Source organism: Suncus etruscus, chromosome 4 (assembly GCF_024139225.1).
Source record: "Suncus etruscus isolate mSunEtr1 chromosome 4, mSunEtr1.pri.cur, whole genome shotgun sequence".
NCBI lineage: Eukaryota > Metazoa > Chordata > Mammalia > Eulipotyphla > Soricidae > Suncus > Suncus etruscus.
Genome location: NC_064851.1, coordinates 126,436,798 through 126,451,189, shown reverse-complemented (window position 1 = coordinate 126,451,189; position 14,392 = coordinate 126,436,798). Strand labels below are relative to the sequence as shown.

Genomic DNA, 14,392 nt, shown 5'->3' with positions numbered 1-14,392 from the left:
TGTCTTCTGCTAACAGCAAGTGCTTGACTTTTTCCTTTTCAATCTGGATGCCCTTGATATCTTTTTATTCCCTGATTGCTCTTTGATAAAGGGACAAGAAATACCAAGTGGAGCAAGAAAAGTTGTTTCAATGAATGGTTTTGAGAAAACTGGTCAACTACATGCAATAACTCAGAACTCTATTTGATGCAATGAACAAAAATCAAATAAAAATGAATGAAAGGCCTAGATATCAAACTTGAGACCATAAGGTACATAGAAAAAAATAGAGGCAGAACACTCCATGACATTGAGTCTAAAAGCATCCTCAAAGGGCTGGAAGGTCCACAACATGAAGCTCACCACAAAGAGTGATGAGTTGCAGTTAGAGAAATAACTACATTGAGAACTAGCATAACAATGTGAATGAATGAGGGAAGTAGAAAGCCTGTCTAAAGTACAGGCGGGGGGGGGGGGGCGGAGGAGGGAGATTTGGGACATTGGTGATGGGAATGTTGCACTGGTGAAGGGGGGTGTTCTTTACATGACTGAAACCCAACTACAATCACATTTGTAATCAAGGTGTTTAAATAAAGATATTTAAAAAATAAAAAATAAACATGCCTGCCAGGATCTATTTCTGAGCAGACAGCCAAGAGTAACCCCTGAGCACCACCGGGTGTCCCATATAGTCCCCAAGCCAGGAGCGACTTCTGAGTGCATAGCCAGAAGTAACCTCTGAGCATCACCAGGTGTGGCCCCCAAACAAACAAACAAACAAAAACACAAATAAATAAATAAAAATAAATAAAAAGGAAACAAGTAAATGAAAACATATACCATGCTTATGAATTGGGAGTATCAACATCATTAAAATGGCAGTGCTCCTAAAATATTGTTCGGATTTAATGCAATTCCTATAGGAATACCCATGTATTTTTCAAAGAAGAGTATCAAACACTCCTGAAATTTATATGAAGCAATAAATGTTCCCAAATAGCTAAAGCAATACTTTGGGGGGGAATTGAGAGGAATCACTTCCCCTACCTCAAAATGTTCTATAAAGTAGTACTTATTAAAACAGCATGGTACTGGAATAAAGACAAGCTCTTAGATCAATGGAATAGACTGAAATATTCTCAGATAGGCCTATAGGTATATGATTAATTAATCTTTGATAAATATTTTTTTTTTAGTATAGGAACAATTGTCAAATTTGACTACATTTGGAATCATCTTGAAAATTTTCTAGTACTGATCTCTGTAGTTCATTTCCAGAAGTTCTAATTTGTTTGATCTGGGATGGGACCCTGGCTTTGTGCTTTTGAGTTGTTTACATTTTGCTTTTGGGCCCACCCAGAAATCTTCCTGGTTTTGCACTTAGGATTTACTCCTGATGGTGGTCAATGACAATATGTGATGCTGCTGATTGAGCCTGAATTAGTCACATGCAAGGTAAAACCTCTATCTGTTGTATTATCTCCCCAGCAATTCTCCTTTTAATTTTTTTGTAACACCAGCAGTACTCAAAACTTACTCCTGACTTTGCACTCAAAGATCACTCTTGGCAGTACTTGGGGAACCATATAGGTTGCCAGGGATTGAACATTTGTAAGCAGCATAAAAATCTAGTGCTATGCCCGTTGTACTATTGCTCCCCCACTGGCTTTGTGGTTCTTTAAAAGTGCTCTTAAGGACAGCCAGATGGAAATGTTTTTAGAGACATGACCCACAGGGACAGCGCTTGGATGCTTTGGATGCCAAGGAGTGTTTAAGTACCACCTGAACCTAGATATTTGATCCAGGGCCCCACACATAAAAATTACTAAAAAATAACCACTTTTAGGGGCCAGTGAGGTGGCACTAGAGTAAAGTGTCTGCCTTGCAAGCGCTAGCCAAGGAACGGACCTCGGTTTGATCCCCCGGCATCCCATATGGTCCCCCCAAGCCAGGGCGATTTCTGAGCACATAGCCAGGAGTAATCCCTGAGCATTAAACGGGTGTGGCCCAAAAACCAAAATAAAATAAAATAACCACTTTTTTTTTTTATTTTGGGGTCAGTGGGTGAGGTTTGGATGTTTGATTTGTTTGGTTTTTGAACCACACCCAGTAATGCTTAGGCATTACTCCTGGTTCTGCACTTAGTAATTACTCCTGGCTGGCTCAGGAAACCTTATGGGATGCTGGGAATTTAACCTGGTCAGCCATACACAGGCAAGTTCTCTACCCACTGTACTGTCACCCTGGTCCCATCACTTTTATTTTACAGTTGTTACACCTTCACCATCTTCAGATATCATAGGAAAAAAATAATATAGTTTTTTGTACCTGAGTATTTTACTCTTTTCAAGATCTACACTTTAAAGTAAAACAGAGCTCTATCATTGCACACTCATTACTGCTTTGAATAGCCCAGAAACCTCCTTTGAAAAGCCACAGAGATACATACACCTTTATGTGATTTCTATTTGTTTTCTCTTATGCTCTCACACTTGGCACTGAACTGGTTGGTTTTGTTGCTTTATTGTGAGGAGTAGAGAAAGAGAAGATAGAAAAGGAGACACCAAGAAGGAAATAATGACCAAAAAAATAAAATATTTCTTAAAAAATTCATGGAATTACGTGCCCAACATTGGATTCAATTCTTACCAGCACATGATCCCTCTAAGTATCACTGTGCAGCCCGAAGCCCCCAAGTATTATTGTGATGGCTGAGGGAATCCTTGGTATAGCAGGGTCTAAGCCAGACCATGTCCTTGAGTCCTTTCATTGAACCTTCAGACGGATTGACTAAGAATAACCAGAAGCCTCCCCTCAACCACAGATCAAATGATTCATTGAAAAACAGTGGGCCCGGAGAGATAGCACAGGGGCGTTTGCCTTGCAAGCAGCCGATCCAGGACCAAAGGTGGTTGGTTCGAATCCGGGTTCCCATACAGTCCCCCGTGCCTGCCAGGAGCTATTTCTGAGCAGACAGCCAGGAGTAAGTAACCCCTGAGCACCGCCGGGTGTGACCCAAAAACAACAACAACAACAACAACAAAAATAACCCAGCAAGGTAAAACACATGAACGCAGTGATTAGCATACAGTATGTAAGACACTTGTTGGTGTCATGCCTCTGTAATCAAAGATCCTAGAATATATCAACAAACCACATTGAAGCCAGGACGATGTGAAGCATCTTCCACTTTCATCCCACAATTACAGGGCAATGCAGAGAGCTTAGTCCTGAAAGCAGATTGTTGTCGTTGTTAACTCTTCTGGGTGTTAAGGGAAGTCTCTTTTGAGCAAGTCTATGCTAGAGCAGTGGTAGGGTCTTCCCTGGTAGAGGATTGCTTTCAGGTGATGTTATACACAACCGTGGTTGTTTTGTAGATGTTTTGTTGATGGCATCCCTGGTTCAGGGGTAAATGGACAATGCCTGTTACTTTGAGGCCTGTGCCAGGTCATTATGACAATGTTCAGGGTGCAGGTCCCACTGCATTAACAAGATTTTTGTGTTCCCATCTCTATAAGAATGTGTTTGTATGTATAGCAATTTCCCATTTAATGTGCCTATGCAAAGGAAAAACAATGCCAGATGGCGTGATTGGTGCCAATGGGGATGCTAGAACAAGGCCAACAATCGCCTTGACTTGGTTCTAACATAAACATAAAGGGACACTTCTACCAGACTTTCGTATTAAACAGATCACAAACAGAAAGACAGACAAAACAAATACATAGAGGGGAAATTTTGAAATAGTTGGGAGGGGTGTTAAATTCAGTGCACCATTTTGGTCTATGATTTGAACTGTAAGGTACTGAAGGTGAAAAGGGTAAATGGGGGAAATAATGGTTGGGACTGAGGCAGTAAAGGACTAGAAATGAGCTTTATAAAGCAGTGTCAAGAGCAGAATACAAGATGGACACTCTGCATATGTAAAATATATGCATAGAATACTATCGATAAATATTGTACCAATAGTATATATTGTTTTTTAAAATGGAGACCAATGAGAAAATATTGTCAGTGACTGCCCCAACACAAACCCAGTGCAACATCTGCCGGCCCTCTTTTCCGTGCCCCTCCCCCCTAGTGTAGAGAGACGAGGATGGGGGTGGGGAGAAGACTGAGGACCCCTATAGAGTCCACCAGGCACCCACCTTCTGGCCACCTGGGCCGGCACCAGGAAAGGCCTAGAGTCCAGGGGAGAAAGAGGGGACAGCTGGGGGCCTGCCAAGTCTCCCAGCACCCCTCAAGCTAGGGAGAAGGCCTCCCCAAACATCATGCCTGGCAAGAGCTAGCTTCCAGAACCAAAAAGGATTTGGTAAAGAACTGGAAGCCAAACATCTTCCTGCCCTCCTCCCTGTGCCCCTCCCCTCTAGTGTAGGGAGAGAGGGGGAAAGCGTGGGGGTCCCTATAGAGTCCACTTGGCACCCACCTTTCTGGCCACCTGGGCCGGTACTCAGGGAAAGCCTAAAGTCCAGGGGAGAAAGAGGGGGATGGCTAGGGGACTGCCAAGCCTCCCAGAACACCCCAAACTAGGGAGAAGGCCTTCGGCCTGGGGCTTCCCCAAACCCCATGCCTAGTGGGAGCTAGCCTCCAGAACCAAAAAGGATTTTGTAGAGAACCGGAAGCCAGACATCTTCTTGCCCTCCTCCCTGTACCCCTCCTCCCTAGTGTGTCATTTGCCATTTAATTGTTCAATTCATTGTTCACTAATATCCAAATTATTATTCACTTGTCCCACTGTGAAACGACACTTTGTCCAGACAGTCTGGAAAACATTATTCTGGATAACTAAAGAGTCTGGTATTGTACAACTTTGTGACCAAGGGAAAAAAGGTATAATTGATAAAGAACTCAAGTAATATCTTTAGTACGGAGGAGCAATTCATGAAGAGGGAAAACGCAGTAGCTTTGTTTCATCTGTTAACTAAGATTCTATACAAAGTTGATTGCTTTTCTAGACTGTAACTTTTTGACTCCGTTCTCATGTCCTTTGACACTGCACCAATTTTATTTTATCTCAGTAATCAGTCATAAGCTGTCACCCATTGAAGGAGAGAGACTTACTGAGTGCATTATAAGCTTCAAGGTGAGAGAGCACAGCAGGGGCCTGAGCTATTGGGAAGGGCATTGTCTTGCACGCAACTGACCTGGATTTGATTTCTGATTTCTGGCATTCCATATGGTCCTCTGAGCCTGCCAAAAGTGATACCTGAGCATAGAGCCAGGAGAAAGCCCTGAGTAGCAATTATATGGCCTCAACACACACACACACACACACACACACACACACACACACACACACACACACACCACAGCACAGCACAGCACAGCACAGCACAGCACAGCATAGCACAGTAAAGTGATAAGAAGGATGGAGTTATCAACTAGTGTTGGCAGCCTGTGGAAGCAGAGATTGCAAATAGGTGTGGATGGAGCCCAAGATATCAGTATAACAAAGAAAAATAAATAGGGATGATAAGCTGGGTTTGACAGGTAACCATGAGTGAGACCCCATTAGCAACTTTGATTAGTTTGTTCTTTCATTAGTCTGTTATCAAATCAGTTGTCAATATGCTATTTCAGAAGAGGCTATAGGTAATCTATAAACAAAGTCTTCTATACCTGTCTCCATTATTTGTGCAAGTAGTGAGTTTCATGACAATACAAGGGAGAGAAAATAGAACTACACAGAGCATATAAGAGTTTTCTTATCAAAAAAGAATTATTTATAGTTAAAATTGTTGTAAAACACAAAATGGCATTGTAAGAAAAAAGGACTCTTTGACCACCCTCATCTAAGTTTGAATACTAGTTTTACTACTTTATAGATATGCAGCCCTAAGCTAATTACATGTTTTTGTCTGAATTAAATTGATATAAAAGTGCTACATTATTAAATATAAATTATTAAAATAATAAAAAATGATGCACACATTTAAAGATAAATTTAATGTATTTATATAAAATAAAACTCAATTTATACTGCCATATTTATTTATAGTTTTATAAATACTGTTATAAAGTGACTATAAATATAAAATATAATTATATTTTATGATATTTTAAATTATATTGACAAAACCAATAAAATCCTACAGCTCAAAGATTAACATGTGCAAATTTTTTTCTTTTTTTTTTTTTTTTTGGTTTTTGGGTCACACCCGGTGACGCTCAGGGGTTACTCCTGGCTATGCGCTCAGAAATTGCTCCTGGCTTGGGGGACCATATGGGACACTGGGGGAATTGAATCACAGTCCATCCTAGACTAGCACAGGCAAGGCAGACACCTATGGCTAGCATGTGCAAATTTATAAATAATTTAAAAGCAGAAGAATTTCAGGATGGAAAGGGGAATATAGCATAACAATGTAGCTATATCTTTCTCCTCATTTTTCATCTGTACTTTTGGGTGGGTGGGTCTTCAAAAACATGATGTGTAGCTGGAACCATTTTGGACAATAAAGTTGAAGACAAGACTTGAAGATAATGGGAACAAAAAGACAGAATAAGCCTATCTGCTTCCCAATATTGTGAACCAGCTGTAATTATAGAGATAAATAGAAATGCTAACCTTATTTAACACACTCCTATTTTGAATTTTTTGTCACAAACTACCCTAGTTTTACTAAATAAGTTTGAATTGTTATTTTCCTTCCTATGTTTCCATCCTTCTAATTCCTTAATTGCTCAAAAATAACTTTTCATGATCGAATTCTACTTCTAAGGTATTCTCGCCACCTAATTATTTTTGCATTTAATTATCCTTCTTGAAAAAGCATAAAAGGAACTCTTATAAAGATTGTGATGTTCATGGAATAGTAATTAATTTGTAGCATAATTTCTATTAACTCATCATCTTCACAAAAGAATTTGTAAATTAACAATGCCATATATAAAATTAGCCTTTGTTTCCTTTAGATTAAAATTATACACTTACTAAATTTTGGAAGTCATCCCAAGTCTAACCTTTCAAAGTATAAAGCAACATAAAATAAAATCATATTATGTTGGTTTGGGAAATGGGAAATGGTTATCTGAAACAACAAAAGCATTAAGAAAATGACCATTAATACATATCACAAAGTGTTTCTTTGAAGTATTTCCATAAATAGGCAGCAGTAGTCTATGATCTCTCTTTCTCCCCATCCCACCTTCAGACTTCAGTGTTACTGGAATTTAAAATTTATAAATATTTGTATATTTTTAGAAATTATAAATCTGTTCAAAGATGATAGAGTAGAAGAGGAAGATGGCAGGCAGTTAAGAGTTGCTAGGTGTCCATTTCAAAATGGTTTCCTAGCAACGCTTTCAGCTGGTAGCTGTAGAGAGTGGTGCCAGCAGCTTACAGTTAAAAAGCTTGCTTGAGCAATGTACTCCCTCTAATAAGCATGTCATCCACGTGTTTTTCAAATAAGAGCCACCTTTGGGATTTTGTGGGCTGATGTGCAAACGGCCATCTGTTTTATTTGTCTTATCGCACCCTCTGGCAGGGTGCATGTGATTGTATAGAAAACGATTTGGGCTATTAAAAATAGAAAAATATTTTATATAATAAACAAAACAGAACTAAACACAGACTATTCTGAAGTTCCTAGATGCCAGGATAGCAGCTATGTGAATTCATAAATAATTTTCTAAGTTTTTAAAATTAAAAAATGAATTTAATTATACAGGATAAGTCTGAAGGACTTATTTTAAATATATACTTTAAATAGTATTAAATAAAATAACTTTTAGTAAAGTTTAATATCATTCTAGGTGCACTTTAACCTGGTCTCCCAGCCTGTTTATTTTTTAGTTTATTTTTTATGTTTATTTTTAGTTACAGGAAACTAAGACAAATATCCATGTGGAGAAATGCAAGATTATATTACAGTAATTGTGACAAACATATCCTGCCATATGACTGTGCCTTCATCTCCTTCATATTCCTGTTTATACTATTTCCTATTTATATTTCCAAAATCATAATAAATATAATCTTATTTATTTAAGAAATAAGCTTTGGGCCCAGAGAGACAGCACAGTGGCATTTGCCTTGCAAGCAGCCTATCAGGACCAAAGGTGGTTGGTTCGAATCCCAGTGTCCCATACGGTCCACCGTGCCTGCCAGGAGCTATTTCTGAGCAGATAGCCAGGAGTAACCCCTGAGCACCGCTGGGTGTGGCCCCAAAACCAAAAAAAAAACCAAAACCAAAAACAAAATAATAAAGGCTTTTGATCCCTGATATCTTAAAAATTAAAAGCTCAATAGTTTAAATACATACCATGCATACTGTATGTTCTAAAAACTATGTGTCCTTTAGATGGACTCAATTATTTGAACACCAATGTTCATAGCAACCTTGTTCCAAATAAGGGAAAGTTTGAAGAATCCAAGTGTCCACCAACAAATGAATGGATAGGTAAAATGTAGGACAGATATTCATTAAATAGAATTGTTTCCAACTCTGATAGGGAAGAAACTTCTGATGCAGATTATAGCAGGGCTAAATCTTAAAGATACAATGGTTGAAGACAACAAAATACAAAGACATGTCTCAGATTATTTCAGTTATATGAGCTTCCTAGAGGGCTCAAATGCAGAGAGAGAAAGGAACACGACAGTTAATAGGGGCTGGTAGGAATGGGGATAGAGAATTGTTGCTTAATGTACACAGAGTTTCATTTGGAGAAAATAACAGACAGGGTTCAGGAAATTGGTGGAAGGTGACAGTGTGATGATTATAAATTGCCATGTCAGTGAACACTTAGGTAGAACAAAAATGGTATCGTGCATTTATTTTACCACCAAAAAATGCATTGGTTTGCAAAAAAAATGTTAGCTGTGCTTGAATTTTTTGTTGCATTCAAGTGTCCTCCTAGGAGATGACTAGAGAGAGCAAAAAATGTGGGTGTTGTATGATGTACCCCACAGACAGAGAATGAACCACACTATGTCAGAAGTGTGTTAAGAGCAAATTGACTGACGCTTGCTAAGAGCAATGACCCTGGTTGAATTATACTTTTTTTTTTCTTACTTTTGGACTACACTCAGCATTTCTCAGGTCTTATTCCTGGCTGCACGCAGGGATTACTCCTGGCAGTGTTCAGAAGAACATACATGGTGCTGGGATTAAACCTTGGTTCAATGTGCAACACAAGATAATACCTGATAAAACTAGATCTCTGCCCTAAACAAAATAGTTTTATTTAAAGAAATTTACTTAGAAAAATGTGGGGGAGAGAGAAAGAAAGAGAGAGAGAAAAATCTGAAAGAATAAGAGAGAATCAGAGTCAGAGAGAACACAAGCTTCTTCAGAATGGAAGAAAGCCATACTTTTTTTTTTTTTAAGCAGAAAATGATTATTTGAGGGAGGAAAGGTTCTGGAAATACATATTCTAACAAATCTTCATTGTCCATTGTGCTGTCTCTTATTGGCCGTTTTCAAGTTCTATGAGACATTTTCATTTATGTGCCTGAAGAACCAAATAAAACATGTAAGAGTGAAACTAGACTTGAAATTATATTTTACTATTGCTTCCAGTAAACAAAAGTTTCATAAACCATGCTTTTATAATTGATTCTGTTCAGTTATAATACTAGTTCTGTTTTCTCCTTTAGGGCCTAAGCTGAGATGATGTGCTAGCTGTTATATAGAGATACTGATCACTTAATTATAGTCCCCTGGGCTAATCATGATGGGACTCCAAATCAAAAACAAATTAAATGTATAGGTTAGTCTGAATCACAAGCTTAACATACTTTTACAGTGATAGCTAGCTTTACTTACCTTGGGCCAGAGAGATAGTACAGTTGTTAGGTCCTTGCCTTGCCTGCAGCCGGATTAAACATGTACCTGCCTGCAGCAGTACATATGATCCCTCTTGCCCACTTTGCACCATGGAGTATGACCCAATAACCACCTCCTAATAAATGATGATCCTTATTTTTTAATTGTAATGTTTCCTTACTCTGTTTTCTGATTATACAAGTAAAGTACTGTTTTTTCCTCTCTCTTTACTTCCTCACTCTCTTTCTCTCTGTCTCTCTCTCTGACTTTTGGAACAGATTAATGATTATCAGGGGCTACTCCCTAATCAGAGATGTGGGGTTACTCCTGGTGGTTGGTGTTCAAGGAACCATGCATGTAGTGCCAAGGATGGAACAGGGAGTTCTTGCCTACTAAGTCTGTGCTCAACACTATAAACTTATCTCCTCCTCCCAGCAAAGTATATCTCTTACAAAAAAAATTAAGAAATATATAAACCCTTAGTCCAATATTTACCCAGAATTCTGACAAAAAGGTACAGTGGGTTGGCCTGACTGCCTCCATGTTGGCTAGGTTTCAGTTGTTATACCCCTTACCTTCAGAAACAGCTCCAATATTATCTGTGTAGTCTGACCTCACAAAGACTGATTCCTGTACTCTCCCAGATTTCCTGCCTTCTGACTGAGTTCAGCTAGCAGAAGATCAAGCATCAAATATCTGGCAATCCAAAGAAGAAGAAGTGATGATGCAGAAGAAATACAAAGCCTTAGAGGGGGTTTTTCATAGAGAACATCTTGAAATTTGGATTTGGAAGGTAAGTCCATAGAACAGGGGAGAAAAAGCCATCAAGAGGGTGTACTACCAAGTTAATGACCCCCTTATAGACAACTGAACTTTACTCTTTAGAGAAATCTTGGGACTAATGAAGACTATGTAATGAGGGCTGTCTAACAATCTATCCCCAACCCCCATCTGTCATTATCAGGAGTTGACCTGAGAAACACACACTTGAGAGTACAAGCACTTAAGGGAAACAAATAGAAGAGAAAGGTAGACAAGTTCAAAAGCAAATAACACACAAATTGCAGATATGGGGTTGTGCCATGCACACAGCCAAAGTGAGAGTTGAAAGGACAGTTTTAGGAGAGTGCCAGGTGTTAAAATCAGGATACTTCAGAGAAAGAAGGGGAGATGTTTTATATGGTGAGTTCTTTTAGAGAGTTTTTTTTTTCTTTTAGAGAGTTTTATCTAGAAAAGAGAATAAAGGGGCTGAAACCAAAAGGCTATTTATTGTGAGAGCAGAGCTTCTCCAAGTAGGAACTTTAAAATGATCTTAGGGACTGGAGAATAGGATAGCAGGTAGGATACAGTTTTTGTACCTGTCTACTTTTCTGTTCTATGTTCTTGTCCTCAAAACCTATATGTAGTATTTCCCCTAAGCACCCATATGTTCATAGAAAAAAACTGTTGGATGGAGCAATTGTTTGTAATTTTTTTTGGTCTCTCCATCTTTGAACTATGTGCCTTGGTTTTTAAATCATTGTGGTCAATGCATTGAATATTTCATGAGTGGCTCAGGCAAGCCACGTTAGACCCACCAGTTTGTTTTCTATAAGCCAGTGGAATTACTTCTATTTTACATGATAGTTGTAAAGAACAAGTGAGATAATACAATAAAAAACAATTTGCAATCTCTAGAGTAAACAGTTATAATGAATATATATGATCATTTAAGTGCACTTCTATGTATAATTTTAATGGTTACATATTATTCTAATTACAGTATTATGCCAGTTTATTCAACCATAGTTTAATATTGTCTATTCTTGCTGTTCACTATCATAAATTATATTATAAACATCTTTGCAAGATTAGCATTTTCCCTCCCAAAATAGTGCCTTAAGATGAATTCTTGGAAGAGTAGCAGCAACACAGTAGAATCAGTAGTAAAGAAATTCTTTAGATCATTTTATCTCTTTTTAGTACAAAACATTCCAAAATATTAGTTAATGATGATGTAACACAAGTTGGATGAATAAAAGTATCAGTCTAATCCTGGCACTAGTACAAAGTCAGCATGTATAAAGCCATATCATTATACTTCTCAAAAGGCAAATAGTTGCTTCTTTCCTTCTCTTAGAATACTTCTTTTAGTGACTAAAAATCCTTCCTGGGGAGTGTGGAAGGCTTAGCAGGAAACACAGAGGCTTTAGTAAGCTCTTTTTAGTTTTAATATCTTCAACTTACTAGAGACCTGATTTTCACAGCATAAAAATTTTTCTCTACTAGGCTTTGAATGATTTTTTATTGTGGTTGGTTTACATTCAGAGCAAAGTCATCTTGGTAATGGATTTTCAGTGGGTTTCACTGATCTTATGTTCAAGTCAGGGAGGGAAGCAAGGAGAGATCTCAAAGAACTGGAGTGCCTTATCCCAGATAGAGATCCCAAATCTCATTCCCAGACACCAGAAGATGTGATGTGAGCAATCTCACATTGCTGGGCCTCCATATTGAATTGCCTGTGTGCTACTTAAGAGAAAAATTTTACCTGAATTATGTTATATTTATATATATTTATTATATTTTTATATCAATATATAATTAATATATGTAATATATTATATATTAATATGATATAATTAATATATCTAATATATTATAAATAAATATAAATATATTATAAATTAAATTATATTATAAGGTAAAATTATAAAATTTATAATTTTATATATGTTGGATTATATATATTATATATAATTTTATATATTTTGGATTATAAAATTATAATCCAATTATAAAATAAATCCAAAAATAGATCCCTAATGATCTGTAACAAAATTCTGGAAATTAATCTTAATATTCAAAAGGTGCATGAAGATTCCTGAATTGTAAATGTTATTAGCATCTATTTTTGATAATTCCATTTTTCTTTTTGGGGGTCACACCTGGCAGTGATCAGGAATATACTCCTGGCTCTGCACTCAAGGATCACTCCTCGCTGACTCATGGGACCATATAGGACGCCAATGATTAAACCTAGGTTGGTCAACCATTAAACCCATGTAGGATGTTTAAACCCAAGGTAAGGTTCTACCTGTTGTACAATCTCTCTGATCCCACATTTTGATACCCTTTTTGGATGCTTTCAATGATTGACAAAACTTTCCTCTACTTAAAAGTTTCTTTTGAGCTTGAAATTTTGTTTTCTCCTAGATCATTTCAGAAGAAATGTTTGTGAAATCACAGAAATATGACGTGGTGAATAGATTCCTTCTAAAATGCTTAAGATTGATAAGATAACTGATAGATAAAAATTAATCAAGGCCTATGATTTACTAAATTCTTTGCTCAGCTTGATATTTTGGGTATTTCTTTTTACAAATTATTTAAAGTTGCAGTTTAGAGAAGGGGGCTAGGGAAGTCCTAGTTACAAATCCGATTTGATTTATGACTTTGGCAATAGTCAGTGCCTCTAACCAATCAAATTCTATTTTGGTAGCAGTCTTCTCCACTCCAAAACTGATCCTAAGATCTGGTTCAGATAAACTATGCTGTGATTCTTTAGGGGCCTTTCCTGACTACGCAGTAATATTTTGAGACACAAACAACTTAGAAAAACCTCTCAAGTGTTGCATTATTGCTCTTGCCGTGTGTATGTGTGTGTGTGTGTGTGTGTGTGTGTGTGTGTATGTATGTATGTGTGTGTGTGGTATTGAAAGGGTAGATAAAAACCGTTCGCTATATTAAGACCATGCATGTGTCCCCAGGCCTAGCTCTTTACCCACCTAGGTCTGGTCTTAGTAATGCTGGTGATAAATAGTCTGGAAGCCCCGACTTTGAGTTTCCAGTTCAACTCATTTAGAAGGGTAGAAGAGCTATTGGGCGACTATGGTGGGGAGGGAATCATTGCTAATTTGAATTTACCAGTTGCCAATAAATGTAAAATTGCTGTGGTTTTTCTTTCTTCTCTAGAAAAAAAAAAAAAAAGAAAGAAAGGGTAGATAAAAGAAGTAATTTTTACTTTGTATATAGCAGTAGTTAAAAATTAGGATGTTGAGGGACTGGCGAGATAGCATGGAGGTAAGGCATTTGCCTTCCATGCAGAAGGACGGTGGTTTGAATCCCAGCATCCCATATGATCCTCCGGGCCTGCCAGTGGTGATTTCTGAGCGTAGAGCCAGGAGTAACCCCTGAGTGCTGCCGGGTGTGACCCCAAAATAAAAACAAAACAAAAAAATAGGATGTTGAAAGGAGGTAAAAGTGTTATGCATGAAACTCTTTTAGTAATAATACTGCAGACCACAGTGCTTAAAAGGTAAAAAGGAACTGGAGAAGGATATGTCTGCCATAGAGGCAGATGATGGGAAGGGCAGGAGGGAAACTAAGGACATTTGTATCAGGAACTGTGCATTGGTTAAGAGATGGGTATTGGACATTGTATGACTAAAACTCAATCATGAACAACTTTGTAACTGTGTATTTCATGGCAATTCAATTTAAAAAAATTATTTAAAAAATTATGTTGTGAGCCAGAAGATTTAGCCTGACAGTAAATCTGCAGTAAACCTCTTACATGCTTTGTATGCAGGAGGCAAGTTTCAGTCCCTAGCATTGGATGTTCTCCCAAATTCTGAGCACCACTGGGGACAGTTTATTGAGAGTAG

General features: G+C 37.7%; 1 pseudogene; it reads left to right on the top strand.

Moving 5' to 3' along the window:
* Positions 1–13,428: 13,428 nt before the first annotated feature.
* LOC126007691 (uncharacterized) lies at positions 13,429–13,546 on the top strand (annotated as a pseudogene).
* Positions 13,547–14,392: the final 846 nt, after the last annotated feature.